A 9,069-nucleotide genomic window follows, 5' to 3' on the forward strand; every position below is an offset into this window, starting at 1 on the left:
GAAAGGAAGAAAATAAAACATCACTGGTTGAACATCAGGTAGTCACAGGGAAAACTGGGGAAGTGAGTCTGCTTTGGATTGAAGATGAGCTTTAAGTCAAGTGTGCTCTTTGTCTGAAGATCAAACGAACAACACTTCCAATGAATGGGGCCTAATTATTGCAATATAGAGCCTATAGCATCTAAATACCTGCTATTTACTGAACTTATATCTGATTGGCTCGGGAATATGTAGAATTGCATAGTTCTCCCCGAACATCTGTTTACAAATGTGTACATATTTTTTCAGTATGGTGTTGCAGCATGTTCTCACTCCCAACTTTTCAAATATATCAAGTTGTGAGTGCGGTATGATTCAGTTGCCTCCTAGTGTTTGTCTCGCAAATCCTAGGATTGTGCCCCAGTTAAGTTTTCAATCATGAATTATAAATGTTCTGTCAGAATTTTAAATTACATTTTGATGAGAAACATTTCACATTTTTCGTTTTGGATGTGCCAAAATATTGAACACTTCACAAACTGTCAAGGGTTTAGGTTCAGCGTATAGGCTCCAAAATAACCTTCCGGGGGTTTTTATTCCTGTTTGTTTTGGTCTATTATTGGCACCTGACCATTAGCAAATGTGGATTCCTCTTACCAAATCAACATGAAGCTACAAGACAGCATCCAGAAATGGTTTTCAGAAGTCGTTGGCCAATCTCTCTGAGGCTGTTTACACCTTGTGATTAACATCCATCTTGGAGGATCTGATAACAAGTGGAAAGTCTTGATGCTAGGTGTAAACATACCCACATGTTTCCTGAGGATCGATTGAGATCCGACAGCTGAGACCACATACAGATCAGATTTGGCATTAAGGCAGGAGGGAGGGTGCTTGATGGGAAATGAGTTTCAACATATCTCCACAGCATCAATGGAATGCAATTGACAATTATTTACTACTAATATTGGAATGATGATACAGAATTAGGTGATGTTAAGCAACTTGCCGTTATCGATTTGAGGATGCTTAGAAGGGGATCTGTCATAGCTCCTGGGCACAACCAAACACCCTCAGGCCCCTAACAGATAGAATGACGGACAGAAAGAGAGAGAAAGAGGTGGGAGGAAGGAGTGCAGGGGAGGTGGGGTCATTCTCCTGAAACTTTGGTTTATATCATTGCTGAAGTGCTTGTGGAAGGGAATTATTCTGACATGATATTCATTATGAGTACAGCAAATCCAAAAAGAAATATGTAATTATCTTGGCGTGACTGAATGAATCCTTTTCAGCCAAAAGTTGAAAGTAGTAGCTGTTCTCCTCAGGTGCATTATAAAGAAATCATCCTGTATTTTACATTCCCTTCAGACTTTTTCCTGAGTGTTGGATATGTGTTTATCTGTGAGCAGGTGTTGGTTATTTTGTACTTTGCGGACATCAATCTGTTTGGATCAGCGAGACACTTTCAAAATGTCAAACTATTCCTTTCCCAGAACAGAGACTTCACTTCAATGGGACCATTAGAGGTTAAATGACTGACTAAACCCCCCCCCCCCCCCCCCCCCCCGTCCTTGTACAGTAGGACATCCACACACTCAATCCATCCAAAAGTCACAAAATGTCAACTTCATTGATACTATAACCTCTCTCTGTGATCCAGGTTTTAACCCCAGACCTCTTGCATCTCTTGTCCATTTTGTCTCTGTTTATTTTCCTCCCATTCACTTGCCCTCGACCTCTCTTGCTCTCTCCTCTCTCTCACACCCGCTCTCCGACTCTGCCACCTCTCACCCGGGGTAATTGCTCTGTGAGCACGGCGCTGCCTGTACAGCTTCCTCCCGCCGCCGCCTCTCATAGTCTGGGCTTGGTGACACCAATCTCGGCGAGGGCGTGACACCATTTTGTGCAACCGGCCCTTGTGATGGAGATGGCGTAATTGTCCTAATTAGGGGGGCGCAGATCGGGCGGCCGTGGCTCTGACCCCACCCCGGCCCGAGTCCATATGGTGGGAGGTTGATAATGAGCCTGTTAATGTGCTGTGTCCATCAGTGAGAGATACTCAGTGTGGACGTTGTGCCAAAGAGATGGAGGAGGTTTCACTCTCCTTGCCCTCACTTCTATTTCCTCCCTCTTGCTCACTCGTACACACATACATTTACATTTTGGCTCCAAAGGAAAAAAGAAATGGACAAAAATTCACTCAATACCTGACGTTTTTAACTGCTTAATTACCCACAGCAGTCAAAGCTGTCAGCACATTAGTGGGCGTTACATTTTGTCAGTAACAGTCTGCCCCTGATCATAAACGACATTTTCAAACTGTTTCATTTTATGAATCATTTGTTCCTGGCCCTGTCTCTCAGCTCCCATCATGCAGCTGTGTCACTATTTCATGTTGTGACTTTGTTCCGTTTATGAATATGAGATGTATTGCCAGTTCAAATGAAAGTAATACAAATCTAATGGCCAGTAATGAGATGCTGTTTCGCCATTATTGGACGTGGGCTGGGTCTATGCCAGTGTGTGTTTGTGTGTGTGTGAGAATTCTCAATGCTGCGTATGATTTGATGCTAATAAAACCCTACTTTCTGCTCCAGGGAGCAAGCACTGACCAGGATTCAGATTAGGCCTTAATGGTTTCCAGGCCTGGGGCTAAATTGAAATGTAAAAACCCCAAACCAAACATCATTTACTCCTTACGTTTCTTGATGTGGCCCAGCGAGCAAAAATTAGAGTGATGTAGTTGTTTAACTGTAATTTGCTTTATTTCATGCAAACATTGACTTGAGGAGGCCCTACTTCATGAATGAAGATGCACGTCTGGATTTGCATTGAGATGCTATGACTGTTAATCTGTGTCCACTCAGCAGCTTCCCTATTCAACACTTTTTACTCTTGTGTGTATTAGCCAGACAATACCATCTGGCCTCCTTCAGCAACGTCTTCACAACATTTTCATTCAACTCGTTCTGAAGAAAAGTCAAAGGTAGATTCATGAACACATCCTTAAACTGCAGGATTGTTTGCATCTGTGTTCTTAAATTGATGAAAGCCATGTCCTCCTAATCACTCATTCAGAGAGCACTGTCATCAGAAAACGACGCCTATGGGATGAAGTATAAAATAACTGTAACCCTAAATCTGCAGTTTTTTTTCAGAATGAATACTATCTGATAGTACATTTAGAAGCTGCTGCTGCAGAAAGACGGAACTTGAGACAGATTTAATACCTGTGTGTAAGATGGGTTGTTTTTACGTTGTGCAGTTTGCCCAATTTTGGCCTGATCTCTGTTCAACAGACAGTTGAAAACACAGGCGGTTAGCTTGTGCTAGCTTGCTAAATTATCAGCTTTTCTATTACAACAAAGGTGATGTTCTCTGGTAGCGTGTAGTGTATAGGCTTGTTACAGTACAAGCAGAAAAAGCACCTCCTAACCTCTGCAGTGGGCATGCACCACACAGGAGTTGGGATCTAGTTTGAATGTTTACAAGCTGCTACAAACATTGTTACTGACTCATATGTAAGGATGTGAATTCCCTTTTCCATTATTGGGTAGTCATAGTAACAGTGACATGTGAAGATCAATTAAAATGTTGCATAGGAGTCAATTCAGCTTAGAGGCTTCTCATAAAGAACCAGTACAAATCAATTCTGCAATAAAATCATAATGTATCATATTCATCATATTAAAGGTGGACGGCTCGGACTGGACCAGATGTGAGACCAATGTTGTTGGCCTGACAGATCAGCTATTGATCACATCAATACACTGGTCAGTAGATCATAATTGAATCTGTTAAGGGCCAAAGCATCATCAGCATCCTCAAGTGGACTTTCAGGCTCTATGTTCTCATCAACTGCCTTCCTTCAGACGTCGTGTTTCTGGCCAAACTAAACGATGAATATGATGCAATATAAGGACAAGTGCCATAAACTGCAGTTAGACAGTATTGGGCGGGGTATAGCCTCAAAGTTGCCAGGATAATTTTGACTCAGTATCTAAAAGAAATCAGATTTTCTGAAATACTACCTCTCAAAGTCAAAAGGTTCTCTCAGATGAAATCTATGTGAACAAATAAGCAATCAGACCATTCTCCCTCTCTGGCTCACTGTGTCTGTTCAAGGTCTCCCTGACTGAAGCCATAGTCTCCAACAGCTAGAGACCCCATATCAATTATCTCTTTGGACAATGAACAATACAAAGCCACTGAAAGCTCTTCTGGCTATCATTACTCATCAATCTGGGGAACACACACACACACACACACACACACACACACACACACACACACACACACACAGAAAAAAGTATTAAAAAATGATTGAACAAAATGAATTGTCTTTTTGTTTGGAAGGTGCACAGAACTCTCCAGCTCTTGACTCTTTCTCAGCTTGATAGATTCCCTTGGATGACCTTGTCAAAAGAAATGCCCAGTCCAGTGATAACCGGTTGAAAAAAACAAAACACTTTTGAAAACATTATCACAAGATTTTTACCTTGGGCAGTATTGAGTGGTTAATGTCTATAGCGTTACCATGCCTCTGTTCACTTGTGAATGTGGCTCTGTCCGACAGTTCATGAACTTCAGTCACTGCTATCTTTGATTTTAAAAAGCATTCACACATCACATCAGTTTCTTCTTATAGTTCAATTGTAAACTAAGTAAAAGTTGCATCAGTCTTAAGAAAAAGACAGTGTTCAATGACTTCTCTGCACTTTTTCATAAATAAGTCCTGCAGTTTAAAACAGTGGCTTCACCAGGATATCCAGGATCATTTCCTTTATTAGAGTTTTCACCAAGCAGCAACCCCCCCTTGTTGAAGAAGCCAATGCGGATGTGAAAAAAAGATGCAGTTCATCAAGTGCCCACTTGAGGTTGGCTGCAGACGTTTAAAATATCCATTTCAACATCAGAAAGTAATGTGTTTACAGCCTGGTTCAAAAAAGTAATTAGTTCTGGATGGCTCATTACTTTATTGGCACACATATATTTTTTTAACTCATCAGTTTTGATTTCAGAAATGACATGGCAACCACCGTCAACAGGTTATGTGAGCCGTCTTCAGTAACCAATGAGTGACGTCACTCAGGCTTTGACAATGTTTAATTACAGTATGTGGTTTTCACAAATGCACAAAACTTCCAAAAAATTTCTGGGTGAGCTGCATGTGTGAACCGAAACAGTCGTTTTTTTTAGGCTGATTTTTGGGCCTTTATTTTAAGGATAGTACAGTGGATAGAGTCATAAACTGGGAAAGAGATAGGGAGAGATGGGGGAATTACATTTAGGAAAGGAGCCACAGGTCACACTTACAACTTAAGCCTCTGTACATGCACCCTGACTTAACTTATACTCTTTATAGCCAGCCTCCTAAAAAAATGTCCGTGTGCTTTGTCCGCCATTACCACTTGTCCTTTTTACATCATATCCTGTTCTTGCATTCCTGAAGTTGTTCTACAAAAATTAAGGAGTGTATGTGTGAGAGGGGGGGGGGGGAATAGCAGCAAAAATGGCTAATTATTCAGTCTTACAGGAGTACATCAAGGAAGTTGTTTATCTTCTTCTGACTTGTTTAAAGCAGACATGACTAATAGACAGAAGCCCTGTCTTGGTATTTGTTTATACATTGGAAATATTTCATCAGTTTCTGAAGAATATTCTAAATAAAACTTCATATCGTTCAAAGGCTCTTCAAGCAGCTTATTGAAATGATGCTTTATTGGTCCTGAGGGATTGTATGAGCCATAAATCAAGCTGTAAACAACAGCCCAGCAGCACTAATTTTGTCTGAGGTAAATTTAACCATGTGTCATAGCTACCGCTCTAATTGCTCCTTAGGGGTTCTGAGAAGACATGATTCAGATATTATTCAGCAGAGAGAAGGTTAGCTTTACGTAAAGGATGATACCCAAAGAGGTGTACGCTATCAGTAATTTATGGATGACGTGGAGGCCACAACTGTCCACCAAGCACTGGAGGATGGTTGCTTCCACAGGCCATAAAATTCCTGATTGAGCATGCATACTCCTTCTTGTACCATGGTCATTTGCGAAAGAAAAGTATAATGCAGTTTCCATGCATTTTGCACTCAAATGTTAAAGTTTTAAACAAGATCTCAGCTTCCCTGTTAATCCCTGAGGTTTGCCTAGTTAAAAAATCGTCCCATTCAACTTGATTGTAATACAATTGTTCACTACTCCAGTAGAGAGAACATTGTAGATTCAACTTGGAAACCAAAATATTCTTACTTTGTGCAGGAAATAGATGTATTTTGCCCAGTCGTTAAAAATATGATGGTAGGGGGCATTGTTACCATAGTGGTTAGTCGTGTGCCCCATGTACAGAGGCTAAAGTACTTGAAAGTGCCCTGTAGCATCAATCCTTTTTACTTTGGAAGTTTGATTAAACTATGGCGAAATCTATTGAGTCTAGGTTGTCAACAATATGTTAAGAGAGTGTATGTAATGTGTTAATATTCCCTCAGATCTTTATAATATGACCTTAATCTATATGTTTTTGTTTGTGAATAGGACTTGGACTTGAGGTTGTTCAGAGCTGTTCTAGTCTTCTGACTACTCAAAGAGCTTTTACACTGCAGGTTAATACCCATTCACACACTGATTGTAGAGGTTGCTGTGTAAAGTGACCATCAGAAGTAACCAATCCCCTTCATACACATTCAGCAGTGGAAGCAACTTTGTGTTCAGCGTCTTGCCCAAGGACATGTCGCACATTATTTATTGAACCCTCGACTTTCCGATTGAAGCTCTACGAACTGAGCCACAGCCGCCCCATAGAGTTAAAACTATGTTTTGTTATTCTTTGTTTCGGTATCCCTTGTAAAAGAGAGCTCTGATGTCATGAAAAGAACATGCTAGATGAAGGTTAATTAAGATAAATAGGAAAACAACTGAATAAGCAGGAGAGGGTTAAGAGGCAGAGACGTTCGATGTTCGCCTCAGGCCAGCCTCCTTTCTTTTCCACTGTAATTTGAAACAGAGAAAAGTAAAGTCCTTAAAGGCATCCTTTCTTTACACAAAGAGCATTGTATTCAAATGCACCGAATGACACGAAAGCTCAATGAGCTGAAAATATGTCGGCGTAACCCTTGTGTCTCCAGATGTCTTTAAATTCAAGGGAAGATTTTAGTATGTCAAATATGTGAAGTAGCAATGTATGAAAGGGCCCCATGGAAATATGTGGAAAAATGTGAATATCCAGATTGAACAAGCACACATTCATCAAAACTCTGCTCATTTTTGCTCTTTCTTTTCTGCACGTTTCAACATTTTCTTTCTGTGAACACCTAAAGCGGGTGCTGGCCTGCAAGCCATTCACTAACAAGACTCACCTATTTTTCCTTCTCACAGCAACACCAAGCGTCAAAAACAACAAAGGAACATTGCTGGCAGAAAAGAAATGTATTGATTTATTCTTTATGCTAACTAGACTTTGCAGTTGCACAAACAAACAGCACTTTGCTTTTCTTTTGTTTCATCCCAAATCCCGCCCCTAAATCATTCTGACCCCAATAAACAATATACTTTTGAAAACACAAAAGCATCTCTGATGTTGATCCCAAAGTTTCTCTCCAATTTATGCAGGTGTGTGTGTGTGTGTGTATGTGTGCAGACTTCAGGGGGAAGCAGAGATCCGGCCCCACTGTTCTCTCACCTGGGGCTCCTAACTAGCTCAGAGAGTGTACGGTCATACGGCTCGCAGGTACCGCAGGGCAATTACACAACGATCATTTGCTGGAGACTACCTTTCTCTTTGATGTTGTTCCTCAAACAACAATGCCTTCTTTCTCCGCATCCCCACTGGTACGCACAGAGTGTTAATTACAGAGGCGATTACCATCTGCATCCAAACCACTGTCTCTCAAATACTGGGCCAGGGTTCTGATGTGGGTCGCACACAGTTCTGAGGACACACTCTGAGTTCTTGAAGGTTGAAAGTTTAACACCTTGTCAGATATTAACAACTATATTATATTTAAGGTGATATTAGAATTTAAATATTAAAACAGTGCAGAATACAGCTGTCATATATGAGCGGGAAAAAAACTATACATCTATTCCTCTTCTTCAGCAGTATTCTGGGTCATGAACTGTCATTTGTGCAACAAACCTGCCATTCTTTGCCTTTCAAACAGATGATCACAGACACACCTCCTTTCACATCTGAAAACATGTTCCAACTTCCCATCACTCCTGAAGTTAACTGGCCTTCACTGCCCACTCTTCTCCTGCAATCGTCAACCGCTCCCCCCTTGAATTCTTCTTCCTTTCCGTGCCTTCTTCCTATGTTCCTTGGAAGACTTTAAGTTGCTTTCCCTTGTGCTTCCTGTCTTACATTTTAGCTTCATATTTTCTGTAGGCCTGTTTTTGACTCCCTGCCCTGCATTTTGACCTTCTGCTGGTTGTTGGATTCATTCCTGCTCTGTATTAGTATTTCTTCAATGCCAATATATATTATCAAATCATTGAACTGCATCTTGATTCACCTATGTTGTCTGCATTTGGGTCCTTCCCCTGCTTAACTGAAATTATACAATCTGACAGAAGCATGAACCATTTTCTCCTATTTACCATCTGAAAAGGTTTTAAAAACAGTTATGCCTCAAACATTAAGGTAATACCAACTGATTCTTTGGTCACTTAGCTGCACTAGCAGGAAGTGGCTTAAAATCCATCCAACAGGCACAGAGCAAATTTAAGCAAGAACAACCCCAAATTAAAAAAGAATGTGCAGTTGTGTAAAATATAATTAAAAACGGAATGTGATGATTTGCAAAACATTAATAACCCCATATTTAATTGAAAATCAAATGTTTCAATCAATATCACATGTTTAAACTGAGAAATACTATAGTTTCTGGAAAATGATATACCCAACATCAATTGGATGCCAACAACATGTTTCAGAAAGTTGGGACAGGGGCAACAAATTACTGGAAATGTTGTGAAATGGTTAATACAAGGACATTTTTTGCAGTAGAAAGACATTATCATGGGGGCACATCAAATATAATCTATGAACAAGTAAGGTACTTTCTAGAGTAATCAAGGCGACCTATAGCAGTCA

This window comes from Labrus mixtus, chromosome 6, assembly GCF_963584025.1.
Source record: "Labrus mixtus chromosome 6, fLabMix1.1, whole genome shotgun sequence".
Taxonomy (NCBI): domain Eukaryota; kingdom Metazoa; phylum Chordata; class Actinopteri; order Labriformes; family Labridae; genus Labrus; species Labrus mixtus.